This window comes from Lissotriton helveticus, chromosome 7 (genome assembly GCF_964261635.1).
Source record: "Lissotriton helveticus chromosome 7, aLisHel1.1, whole genome shotgun sequence".
In the NCBI taxonomy this organism is placed as follows: Eukaryota; Metazoa; Chordata; class Amphibia; order Caudata; family Salamandridae; genus Lissotriton; species Lissotriton helveticus.
The window spans coordinates 292,862,935-292,877,077 of NC_136068.1; the positions used below are offsets into that span (position 1 = coordinate 292,862,935).

Below are 14,143 nucleotides of genomic sequence, written 5' to 3' on the forward strand. Positions count from 1 at the left end.
GAAGACTTCTGTACAAGGCAAGTGCTTAGTTTGTATGAAAGAAAAGGGTGTGTATAATAGAGAGTTTGCTACCTAATGAGCCTTGGAAGTCAGGAGTGATTTTGCTTTCTTTAAAGACTTCAGTACAAGTCAATGACTGGGCATATTATGGGCTGGCCACCTAATGGGACTTGGCTGTATGCAGGCAAACAGTGTGCATAGTGGGCGATTGGCCAATTAGTGAGGCTTGGGTGCCTGGAGAGAGTGAGCTCCCCTTGAAGACCTTTGTACAAGGCAAAGGCATTATGTAGTAGGGGCTTCGACACCTAATAGGACTTGGGTGCCTAGAGGCAAAGGTTGTCCCTGGTAGGGGCTTGGCCACCTTAAGAGGCTTGGGAATCTGGAAGGATTAGGTTCCCAGTGAAGACTTGTGTACAAGGCAAATGCTATGCATAGTAGTTGCGTGTCACCTAATAGGGACTGGGTGTCTGTAGTCAAACGGTGTGTGTAGTAAACAGTTAGCTACGTATTTGGCCATGGATGTCTGGGGGAGTGGGCTCTCCGTGAAAGCTCCTATACAAGGTAAAGGCTATGCTTTGTAGAGGCTAGGCCACCTAAAGGTGCTCGAGTTTATGGAGGTGAAGGCTATGTATATATTATGGTCCATACCTCCGCATAATAAGAAATTGTAGTGAGCTGAGCGACTTTACAGAACAGGCGTCTGGGTTGACCAATAAATTACAACAAATAGGTTACCCTAATAAGATCCTTAACAAGAGTCATAAGAGGGCCAAAAACCAGCATAAGGATGCTCTCCTTGAGGCCTATCAAAAAGATAATGAGGCAGAGGCCCCTTTAACCTGTGTGACCACATACAACCCAATGTCAAACGCTGTAAGCCGCTGCATTAGCAAGCATTGGAACATCCTAACAAGCAACAAGCATGACTGGGGAAAACCTCTCTTCTCCTATAGGCGGGCGAGGAGTTTGAAGGATTTGTTAGTTCATACCCGCCCTAAGAACCAACAGAATGAGAGAGAAGTATTTGTCCTGAATGCTTGGAGTCTTCCCCCAGTAACAGGCCATTTCCCTTGCGGGAATTGCAGTGTGTGCCCTCTGACTACTAGCACCAGGGTGCTGAATCTTGAACCTGGAAAAGAGTGGCAACAACGACATCACACTAACTGCAACTCTTGAAACGTCGTGTATTTGATTGTCTGCCCTTGTGGCTTAAAGTACGTGGGGATGACACATCGCAATAATATTCGCTGTCAACGCAACACCACTAAACTGACGTCCCATTTTTTGGAGAAAAAACATACCCCAAATGACATCCGGTGGACCATCATTGAACAGCTTGAGAATGGTACTGAGAATGCTCTATTCGAAAAAGAGCAAAGGGGGATCTATCGCTTATCCAGCCATATTACAGGCATGAATGACGATATTCTGTGGGGATCAGTAATGAGACGTTGAGATACTTCTAGAATTGACATTCATTTTTTCCACTCTTCCCCCAACATGACCCAACTTATGGTCCTGGTGAGGAAACTGGATGATCATGCGATTTGGTTTTTGCTTCAAAGAAATCTCCGATTTTTCTATGCGGATACGCAAATACCACGGGAAAATGAAAGTACTAAATACATCTACTTTAGTTATCATGGTAGTCATGTACAAAGATAATATGATTAACCAGACTCGAGCCAAATATACAGCTGTTTAATTTAAGATGCTTATATCGCCTGCACCTCTTTTTTTAACTTTGATCAACCCCGCTTTATTAGCTGATGCTCTATCTGAGTTGGTTCGGGTTTGAGAATTTGTCTTGCGTGTATTCATTTAATTAGGTGGGACTATAAAGTTGTACCCATTTTATTAATTTTGGTGTGCAGATAGGTCTTATGACATCGTTCTTATAGGACGCGACAGAGTTGCCGATTTTCAATTACCTTTTTTACAAATCAAAGTTATCATCTTGAGTAATGAGTCACTCTTGAATTTATTAGTTTACTTTGTTAACTCTTTGAAAACGGCACTATGTGAATGGAGTCTACGTCCCCTTTAATGGTTGTCAAGACTAGGACGCTAAGGTTCTGACATCGGTACACGTGACTGTACAGGTGACCGCATTGAAAAGGATTTACTCCGCCTCCCGCTGGCGTTAAGCGTTTGCGGGCCGCGGAAGTGATACCGAATAGGTTCCAGGCAGGGAGTCGTCGCCTCATAAGTAAGTCGGATGGGGTCCGCAGGGGCTTTGATCCTAACTATTGCTTTGGCGGCAGACTCTTGATTGCTTACGATCTTTGCTTTTGCTACATAGATTTGAATTTGAATTTAAAACATTTATACAGCGCTCGCATACCCAGCGGTTTCATGGCGCTAGTGGTGATCAGTGGACAGACAGCAACTGAAGAGTTAGGTCAGGTAAGCTTGCGTGAACAAAAAAGTTTTAAGATCTTTTCGGAATAAAGGGTAGGAGGGTGAGGTGCGTAAAGTAACAGGGAGAGAATTCCAAAAAGTTGGAGCCAGGACAGCGAATCTCGCTCCGCCAGCCCTCTGCTTTTTAAAGCGGGGGATGGTGAGAAGGGCCAAGTGGGCTGAGCGAAGTTCTTTGCCTGGACAGTATGACTTGATGAGGGAGCAAATAAACTCGGGAGCAGTGCCCGATCTGGCCTGGTACACAAGGCAGCCGAGTTTGAACAGGGCACGCTCTCTAACAGGAAGCCAGTGCAGTGTTTTGAGTAGTGGAGTGACCCGATGATATCTGGGTAGGCCATGGATCAGGCGAGCCGCCTGATTCTGCACCAGTTGTAGACGGTGAGTCAGGTATGCAGGGGCTCCGTTATAGACTATGTTTCCATAGTCTATACGGGATAGTACCATGGCTAACATAATGATTTTAAGGGCTGAGGGGGTGAAAAAGCGAGAGACCTTCCTGATTACCCTAAGGGAGAAAAAGCATGAAGAAACCACCGAACTGACTTGTGGGTGAACAGTAAGTTGGGGGTTAAGAAAGATTCCCAGGGTTTTTACTTTGGCCACGGGGAGTGGGGGGGTTCCGAGGGAGGGGGGCCAAAAGGAAGGAGACCACGGACTGCAGCCACCTCCGGTCAAGACCAATTCGGTCTTATCCGGATTGAGTTTGAGGTGGCTGCAGTTCATCCAATCTTGAATGAGGGTCATAATAGTTTGAACATTCAGGGCAGATGAAGGTGAATGAGACAGATTGAAGATTAACTGGAGATCATCCGCGTAATTAAACACGGTGACCTCCAGTTGCTGCAACATAAAAATGAGGGGAGAAATATAGAGGTTGAACAAAAGAGGGGAAAGTGATGAGCCCTGGGGGACCCCGCATTCTACTTTTCGAGAGGCCGCCGTAAAGTCAGCCAACCGGACTGCCTGAGTCCTCCCAGCAGGGAAAGACTCCAGCCAGGAGAAGGCTAAGCCTTCTATGCCCGCCGCCCGGACACGGTTAAGGAGGATGGTGTGGTCCACCGTGTCGAAGGCGGCGGATAGATCTAAAAGAATCAGGGCTTGCGGAAGGTTGATGTCGATACCTTCACGCAGCTTGTCCATGACTGAAATGACCACTTTTTCTGTAGAATGCAGGGGACGGAAACCAGCTTGGCAGGGAGAGAGGCAGTGATTTGCCTCGATGTGAGTGCTTAGTGTAGTGGTGATATGAGTTTCAAGCACTTTTGCAAGGTAGGGAAGTAGTGAAATGGTGCGCGACGTGAAGAATACCCCTGCCGCATCGTCCCATGTAGCATTATAATCCACGGGCTACTGTGAGTTCGTTTAGGTCTTTCGATCTTCCATTTGTATTGTAATTTTTAAATCACTTTGAGCCTTCCCTGACAATTCGCCGGGTTTGACCATAACTTACAGGGGCATGCACGTTTCTTGTATACTCACAGAAAACTTGGTAACTATTAACAATTCTGATGACCCCTAACTAAGGAGGATTTTTCCCGTAATGTGTTTTAAATTAACCATGAATATATGCTTAGAAACGCGTTGATTTTGGAAGAAAATTGATACTATCGACACCCCGATCTTCCGAAGGGTATCGCAATGACTTACACTGAACATTTGGTGGCGGTACATGCTGTCACATAAGGGTGATATTGTTAAGCTGAATGCAACATGAATTCATAATAGCGATGGGCGCACTTGGCTGTTTGTTGTGAGTGTGTGGAATACCGCTGATTATTTTGTGTTTGCATTCTCCTTCTTTTATTTTTACAGATCGTGGGCCCTGGCAAGGTCCGGGTGAGCCCCCACGGAAGGTCTGTGAGTTATAACAATTTTTAACATATATATCCTCATGGGAGGGTGTGCCTTAGCGCGCATACGACCGGAGGATTATTACTTTTTTGGTCCTGAAGAATGCTGAGTAAATAATACTCCTGATAGCAGAAACATGTCGACCTTTTCACAGGACAATGAGTTTCATAATTATAAACTCTATTTTGTCCGTTATTTTTGTTTTTAACTGCAGCTGTTTGGCCCCTCATTAAATTGGTAGAGGGTACAAACTGGTTCTTTTAAATCACTTACACTATCACTAATTATCACTTTTTACACAAAATACAAAAAAAACAGCTCCGCTGTAACACAGGCGTTGTAGCACACTGGAGGGACATTCGGTCTCCCCAGTGGGAACCCGATGATGAAGCATGTCACCACCAGGTGGTGAGTGAGGGTTCTTCCTTTTAAAGAAAAATATATATTTTCTTTTTTGTTTTCTTTCACACCTTATGTGATTTTGGTTTCAGCCTGGGAAAATTTATTTTTCCTATTTACTTCTTGTTTTTGCACTTTACGTCACTCTTTTGTTGTTGATACTTATATTATGGCTTGGCCACCCAATGGGACTGGGTGCATGAAGAGTCTGGGCTACCTGTAAAGATGTCTGTACAAGGTGAAGGCTGTGCGTAGTAGAGGCTTGGCCGACTTATAGGGCTTGGGTATCCGGGGGTGAAGGGTGTACGTAGTAGGGGCTGCCAACCTAATGGACCTTGGGTGTCTAAAGGGAAGAGTCTGTCTGAGAAAACTTCTGTACAAGGCAAAGGCTGTGAGAAGTAGGGGCTAGGCCACCTTGTGGAGCTTGGGTGTTTGGATGTACAGGGTGTGCATACTGGGGGATTGGCAACTTAATCAGTCTTGGATGTCTGGACTAAGTTTGCTCTCCATGAACACATCTGTACAAGGTGAAGGCTGAGCTCAGAAGGTGTTTGGGTGGCCAGATACAAAGGGGGTGCATAGTAGTATGGGATGGTTTTCTAATGAGCCTTGGATGTCTTTACGGAGTGGGCTGTGTGTGAAAACTTCTGTACAAGGTGAAGGCTGTGCATGGTATGGGCAAAGTCACCCAATGGTGCTTGGCACGATGGCGGCAAAATGTGTGCACAGTAAGGGTTTGGCCATCTACTGGGACTTGGGTGTCTAAAGAGAGTGGGCTCCCCAAAAAGACTTCTGTTCAAAGTGAAGGATGTGGATAGTAGGGTCTTGACCACCTAATGTGGCTTGAGTGTCTGGCGGGATTTGGGATCCTAATGAATCTTGGGTTTCAGGTAAGCATGGGCGTAAAATCCGTTCTGCTCGCGGAATTTGAGAATTTTTGACAAATTTACATTCTGCGAATCGCGCAAATTTGTCAAAATATTCACAATTCGCAAGCTTGCAAATTTTTTTGATTGGTCGCGAGACTTTTTGTTTGCGAGCACGCAAAAACGGACGCAAACACGCAATTGCACAACGCGAGCATGCAACTAGCCCATGTACGACCGCATGGGTAACCTCACGGTAGCCGTGCTGAAAAAATCCAGCGAACACAAAAAAGCACCGCGAACACGCAAAAATCCCCGCGAACACGCAAAAATTCGCAAATTTCGCCCATAGTTAGTTTCAGGACGGAGTGAGCTCTCTGTTAAGACTTCAGTACAAGGCAAGGCCTGTCCATAGTAGGGGCTTGGCCTCCTAATGAGGTGTGGGTGGCTTAAAGGATTGGGCGCTCCAATAAGATTACTGTCCAAGGAGAAATGGTACTTTTGTGTCAGTCGGAAGTGTGCTCTCCTTGAAGATTTCTGTACATAGATAACGATGAGCACAGTAGTGGCTTGGCCACCTAATCAGGTTTTAGTGTCTGGAGGTGAAGGATTGCGTAGTAGATTCTTAGTCACCTGGGGCGTGGGTGTCTGGTGGGTGTATGTTCTCTGTGAAAAACTCTGTACAAGAGGAAGCGGTGCATGGCAGCAGCTTAGCCACCTAATGGGTGAAAAGTGTCTGGTATCAGTGAGTTCTCTGTGAAGTTTTTTTTTCAAAGTTGAGACTGACCATTGTAGGGGTTTTTGTGTCAGTAGGCAAAGGCTGTGCATAGTAAATGCTTGGCCACCTAATGGGACTTGGGTGTCTGGAAGGAGTGGGCTCTCCATGAAGACTACCGTACAAGGTGCAGGCTGTGTGTAGTAGAGGCGTGGCCACCTAATTGAACTTTGGTGACTGGAGACAAAGGGTTGAATAGCAGGTAGTTGGCTGCCTAATAGGCTGTTGGTGTCTGAAGGGAGTGTGCTTTCCATAAAAACTCCTAAATAAAGCAAAGATTGTGCATAGTAGGGGCTAGGCCATTTAATGGGTCTTAGGTGTCTGTTGTGTTCTTGCTTATTTTTGCCCCCCTAACCAGGTCACTCTAGGACCCCACCGTAACTGTAAAGGGATCTGAGGACCCCTATTCTACTACCTTAAATTTGGGGTTTCAGTCTGCCCATCAGATTATTCAGCCTGCGGAACTGCTAAGATTGGGAGGGGAAATGGTCTGACAGCTAGGTTGCCGACTATGGTGCTGGGCTGGATTGCCGCCTTTGGTGCTGGAAACCAATGTTCGAGCCTTGGGGTCGCATCTACATCCTGTGATTCTGGGCAAATCACTTAATCTCCCTATGCCTGAATGTGCCCTTGTGTAACGTAACCGGTGGTAATGTAAGGCGCTCCAATACCTTCGGGTTGAGTTTGCGCTATATAAATCTGCATTAAAAAAAAAATCCCATGAGACTGAGACAGCCAACAGAAAAAAAGACCCTCTCAAGCAAACAGACCCTGTATGCGTTCCATTAAGATTACTGTCCAAGGAGAAATGGTGCTTGTGTGTCAGGCGGAAGTATGCTCTCCTTGAAGATTTCTGTGCATGGGGAACGATGAGCACAGTAGGGGCTTGGTCACCTAATCATGTTTAAGTGTCTGGAGGTGAAGGAATGCATAGTAGAATCTTAGTCACCTGTGGCTTGGGTGTCTGGTGGGTGTGTGCTCTCTGTTTTTTAAAAACAAAAAAATAAAAGTCTAATTTTAAATTCAATGTACTTATCGAATCTTGCTCCCCGGTCCACTGCCAATTGTTTGGTTTGTGTGGAGGGACGCAGTACGAGAACTGGGCTTCAGGAAGTGATTTACGACTTCCAAGCCAGAGGACCAATCATCTGCCTGCAGGTGTCAGTCCACACAGTTAAAAAATCGATGCCTATCAAGACGCGCAGCGGATGCGCGCAGTGAGCGCTGCCGGCGCGCCAAAGGCAAGCCCGTCTGTGCCCGTCCGTGGCCGACCGTGGTCATGACCCCTGCTCACTTTTCCACTCAGGTCAGGAGATACAGCCCTAACTCTTTGCGCAAACTAAGAGGAAAGGGCCCACCCCTATACCTTACCACATGTAACCCATTAGCTCAAGACTTAACCTGCCCTCACTGCGGATTTCCGCCTCTCCCTGACCCCTTAATGACACATTCACAGCCAAGTATGTACCTCCTAAACTGCAGATCTATCTCGAAACACACTACCGAGCTCTCTCTGCTCTTAGAGGAACATAACCCAGATGCCCTGTTTGTAACCAAAACCTGGCTCCACTCCGAATCAGAACCTGACATCATCAGGCCCTACCCAGAGGATACCAAATTCTACGCGAAGACCGCTCAACGGGAAGGGGGGGTGGTTTAGCCATTATCTACAGAGAATGCTATAGTTGCCGCAGCTCCCCTTATCCAATACCCAATGGCGAAAGTCTATCCTTCTCCCTTGACTTCTCCCCAACTAGGACCTTCTCGGAGATGCTTTTATATCGCCCACCCGGGACTCTAGGACAATTCCTTAACTCTCGGCCCTTCTCCATAGCCAACCTAGTATGTAGTTCCTCTAATTTCACCCTCCTAGGAGATTTTAATATCCACTTTGATGACACCTCGGACCATAATGCCCTAGAAATAACTTCCAGTCTCGCCGCACTACAACTACAACAACTATTGCTGAAACCTACTCATTCTAAAGGCCATCTTCTAGATCCCATTTTCACCAATTGTCTAGACCTCCTAGTGGGAAACCCATCCCCCCTGCCATGGACGGACCACTTTTTGATTCCCGTCTCCTGGGGTTCCCCATATTCCCACCGTGCCCCCAAAATAGGTACCCGGATGGAACGCAATTGGTCCAAACTTCCCCAAACGGAATGGGCAGCGACCCGAGATACCTCAAAACCACCCTGCAATTCTGAACCCACCTTAGCCAATGAAAACTTCAACAGATGGATTTCAAACTGTTTAGATTCTGTTCTTCCCACTAAACCCATTGAACCTAAGCGCAACACTAAGACTGCCCCCTGGTACTCCTAGGATTTACGAGAAAAGAAACGTCAATGTAAAAAACTGTAAAGAAACTGGCTTTTAGACTACTAGCTCCCCAGAAAAACTGAGTATAGAGCTGCGATAAAAACCTACAAAAATGAAATCAGAACTGCGCGAGCAGCCTTTTTCGAAAGTAAGATCAATGCAGATGCATCTAAGCCCAAGGAAATTTATAAAATTGTGAAAACCCTTCTCAAACTTCCAGAAAAACCACAAAATCCCCTTAACGCCCAACCCCGCTACAATAACCGGGCAGAATGTTTTTACAACAAAATACAAATTATCTACACAACCTTTCCCCCCACGTCAGTCAAAAACCTTCTGAGCTATCGTCCCACACCCCAGCGACACTCGTCAACTTTCTTTCTCTTAACTCCTCCACGCTACAATCCATCATGATCCAAGTAAAATCCGTCTCCCCAAATGACCCAGCACCACCTCTCTGCTGACAGTTACCACGCACATCTTACCCACCATTTTGGAACTGCTCAATGCCTCTTTAGCCACCGGAATTGTCCTGCTCCCATGGACATGGGCCATGGTCAGAGCCCTCCTCAAAAAACCCAACCTAGATCCTAACATCCAAGGGAACTACTGACCAATCTCTCTACTACCCTGCCTTAGCAAGATCATAGAGAAACACATCAATAAGACTCCGATGGATTTCCTAGAGACCCACCAACTGCTTGACCCCTCCCAAACAGGATTTCAACCATGGAACTGAGACCACTCTCATTAATGTGACAGAAGAGGCAAGGAAGATCATGGATCAAGGAGGCACCACAGCCATCATCCTGCTAGACCTAAGTGCCACCTTTGATACTGTAGATCATAGCATATTACTGCAACGACTTACCAACCTAGGAGTCTCATCGAAAGCACTCACATGGCTCAAATCCTTCCTGAATGAGCGCTCCTTTCAAATCTTTGAGGGAGACATCACCTCCCCCAGCAAACCTCTTGGTTGTGGTGTACCGCAGGGCTCTTCCTTGAGCCCTACGCTTTTTAATATCTACATTAGCACCCTTGCTGAGATCGTCCACCCCTTCAGGATAAAAATAGTCACATATGCGGATGATACTCAGCTAGTGGTGGCTCTGAATCACTCTCACACCGGGCCCAACAAACTCAGGGGCTGCTTAGAAGCAGTGACCTCATGGATGACACCTTCATATCTCAAACTAAATGGAGACAAGACCTAGCTGATGCTACTACGTCACTCCCCCAATCCTACTATTAAATCCCCTCTGGCCTACCTGTCTTGGACTCCCCCCATGCCAAGGACACAATCAAGAGCTTGGGCATCTGGCTTGATAAGTCTCTCAGTTTCAACCACCTAGCAGATAAACTCTCAGCCACCTGCTTTGGCCTACTTAGCCTTATCCGAAAAATCATGATCCAGGGTCTCATCTTGTCTCGTTTGGACTTTGGGAATGCCCTTTACCTAGGTGCCCCACAGGCCACCTTAAACAAGCTCCAGGTCATCCAGAACTGTGTGGCACGCACCCTCCTCCAGATCCCTCATCACATCCCAGTTAAAACCGAATTTAAGAAACTCCACTGGCTCCCTGTAAGGGAGAGAATTGCATTCAAGGGCCTGTGCATCGCCAATCGAGCCTTCTGGAAATCGGGCGCCACCATCAACCACTTTCTGATCACCCCCTACCAACCCAACAGACAGCTTAGATCGACTTACTCCCACCTTGTCACAGTACCCAGAATCAAGAAAGCCAGATGTGGGGGCCGCTCCTTCTCCTACAACGTGGCCAAACTCTGGAACGCTCTCCCTCTCCACCTGCGTTCGGAGCACAATCTTCTGTCCTTCAGAAAAAAGCTAAAAACCCAGCTGTTTAACAATTCAGACTAGATCCCCTCCGCTCTTCCATACGCGTTTGTCAGCAGCGCTAGAACGCTTCAGGGTAGCGATCGCGCTATACAAATGTTCTTTTCATTTCATTTCATTTCCGTGAAAAACTCTGTACAAGATGAAGCAGTGCATGGTAGCAGCTTAGCCACCTAATGGGTGAAAAGTGTCTGGAGGCAGTGAGTTCTCTGTGAAGATTTTTTTCAAGGGTGAGACTGACCATTGTAGGGGTTTTGGTGTCTGTAGGCAAAGGCTGTGCATGGTAAATGCTTGGCCACCTAATGGGACTTGGGTGTCTGGAAGGAGAGGGCTCTCCATGAAGACTACCCTACGAAGTGCAGGATGTGCGTAGTAGAGGCTTGGCCACCTAATTGAAATTTGGTGACTGGAGACAAAGGGTTGAATAGCAGGTAGTTGGCTGCCTAATAGGCCGTTGGTGTCTGAATGGAGTGTGCTTCCATAAAAACTTCTAAATAAAGTAAAGATTGTGCATAATAGGGGCTTGGCCATTTAATGGGTCTTAGGCGTCTTCTGTGGTCTTGCTTACTTTTTGCCCCCTTAGCCAGGTCACTCTAGGACCCCACCATAACTGTAAAGGCATCAGAGGACCCCCTACTCTACCTCCTTAAATTTGGGGTTTCAGTCTGCCCATCAGATTACTCAGCCGGCGGAACTGCTAAGATTAGGAAGGGATGTAGTGTGACAGCTAGATTGCCGACTTTGGTGCTGGAAACCAATGTTCGAGCCTTGGGGTCACGTCCACATCCTGTGATTCTGGGCAAATCACTTAATCTCCCCGTGCCTGAATGTGCCCTTGCGTAACGTAATTGGTGCTCATGTAAAGCGCTCAAATACCTTCGGGTCGAGTTTGCGCTATATAAATCTGCATTACAAAATAAAAATTCCATGAGACTGAGACAGCCAACGGAAAACAAGACCCTCCCAACCAACCAGACCCTGTAGGTCTCAAGCCTTCCCCATGTGCGACTTATCACCTTCCATATAACACCATGCATGACATGATCTATGACATCATTGATAACATCAATGTGACATCTGGAATTACATAATTGATGACAATAGTGTGGGTGCAAGTTATAGTTACTCCACTTAACTATAACTGGTGATTTCAGGTTTTTTTTTTCAATGTAAAATTTAAACTGACATTTTCACCTAACTAAAATTAACTATAATGCCTGGCTGTGTAATATGCTATTTAGTAGCATTGTTGAGTGTGGTGTCGGCCCTCAGACGAGACGGAACCTTGAACGGGTCATGATGCCCCTCTTCACGTTCAACAATGGTAATAAATAGCTTGTTATAAATTGCACATTGCATATATGCTTAACACCATTGTGTTTTTCATATGTATTTGTTTTTTAAAAATGTAAGGATTTAAGGAAAACCAGGATGTGGAGGAATACATTTGTATAGTAAGCTAAAATCACATAGAGAGCCCTGGTGTCCACAAGGAGAGGGTTGTTTCCACCTTATAAGTAATGAATAGTGCAATTTGTGAGACAGTAAGGAACGATTTCTCATGTGAATTTGAAGCTATGGTGGTAATACATTAGATTTTGACCTTTCACTGTAGTAATAGTCTGTTTATTCGTGCATTTGTTGCAAATACCACCATATTTTGTTGCTTATATTGTAACACACATCTCACTACATGATTATGAAGTAAAACAAATTGTTTGCAAAGATTGTTTGAGATATGTTTTTTTTTAAATGCAAATATCGCAGATATGTGTGTGTCGTCTCTTATCTTAACAAACGAGGGGGCATATTACCAAGGAATAGCGATATTTATCACAAAATGCGCTTAGCGGAAAAAAACATGCTATTAGCAACGTTTTTCTCCATTGTGCTAAAATATCCAGAGATGTACCTGCAATCACAACAATGATGGACAGAATGTGGATCAATGTCACACATTCACCCCAGTCCAAAGATCTGGGCCCAAATCCATCGTTTTTCCACTCCACACCACCCTGGGTTAGACAATGGCGATATGCAAATCAGCGCTGACCCTGTGCCCCATGGGAACAGTCCAGTCCGAACTACAAAAGCCATGTCCTTCCCAGAACGGAAACAAGCATCCGAGGACCGGCCCGGTTTCGAGGTAACACCTCTCATCAGCCCGGCTAGCTTGATTCCAGTGGTGTGGAGTGCCTGGGACTCACGTCTGAGCATCCCCAGTACACTTAGAGCGGTACCTGCAAACACAACAATGATGGACAGAATGTGGATCAATGTCACACATTCACCCCAGTCCAAAGATCTGGGCCCAACTCCATCGTTTTTCCACTCCACACCACCCTGGGTTAGACAATGGCGATATGCAAATCAGCACTGACCCTGTGCCCCATGGGAACAGTCCAGTCCGAACTACAAAAGCCATGTCCTTCCCAGAACGGAAACAAGCATCCGAGGACCGGCCCGGTTTCGAGGTAACACCTCTCATCAGCCCGGCTAGCTTGATTCCAGTGGTGTGGAGTGCCTGGGACTCACGTCTGAGCATCCCCAGTACACTTAGAGCGGTACCTGCAAACACAACAATGATGGACAGAATGTGGATCAATGTCACACATTCACCCCAGTCCAAAGATCTGGGCCCAAATCCATCGTTTTCCACTCCACACCACCCTGGGTTAGATAATGGCGATATGCAAATCAGCGCTGACCCTGTGCCCCATGGGAACAGTCCAGTCCGAACTACAAAAGCCATGTCCTTCCCAGAACGGAAACAAGCATCCGAGGCACTCCACACCACTTGGAGTCAAGCTAGCCGGGCTGAAGAGAGGTGTTACCTCGAAACCGGTCCGGTCCTCGGATGCTTGATTCCGTTCTGGGAAGGACATGGCTTTTGTAGTTCGGACTGGACTGTTCCCATGGGGCAACAGGGTCAGAGCTGATTTGCATATCGCCATTGTCTAACCCAGGGTGGTGTGGAGTGCAAAAAAACGATGGATTTGGGCCCAGATCTTTTGACTGGGGGAGTGTGTGACATTGATCCACATTCAGTCCATCACTTGTTGTTTTTGCAATTGCCGCCCTAAGTGCGCTGGGGATGCCCAGACGTGGGTCCCAGGCACTCCACACCACTTGGAGTCAAGCTAGCCGGGCTGAAGAGAGGTGTTACCTCGAAACCGGTCCGGTCCTCGGATGCTTGATTCCGTTCTGGGAAGGACATGGCTTTTGTAGTTCGGACTGGACTGTTCCCATGGGGCAACAGGGTCAGAGCTGATTTGCATATCGCCATTGTCTAACCCAGGGTGGTGTGGAGTGCAAAAAAACGATGGATTTGGGCCCAGATCTTTTGACTGGGGGAGTGTGTGACATTGATCCACATTCAGTCCATCACTTGTTGTTTTTGCAATTGCCGCCCTAAGTGCGCTGGGGATGCCCAGACGTGGGTCCCAGGCACTCCACACCACTTGGAGTCAAGCTAGCCGGGCTGAAGAGAGGTGTTACCTCGAAACCGGTCCGGTCCTCGGATGCTTGATTCCGTTCTGGGAAGGACATGGCTTTTGTAGTTCGGACTGGACTGTTCCCATGGGGCAACAGGGTCAGAGCTGATTTGCATATCGCCATTGTCTAACCCAGGGTGGTGTGGAGTGCAAA

The 14,143-nt window shown here is 46.7% G+C and overlaps 1 protein-coding gene across 1 annotated transcript in view; it reads left to right on the forward strand.

Moving 5' to 3' along the window:
* Window positions 1–14,143, forward strand: part of LOC144766744 (uncharacterized) — a 604,477-nt gene that overhangs the window by 100,969 nt on the left and 489,365 nt on the right. The window lies entirely within an intron of this gene.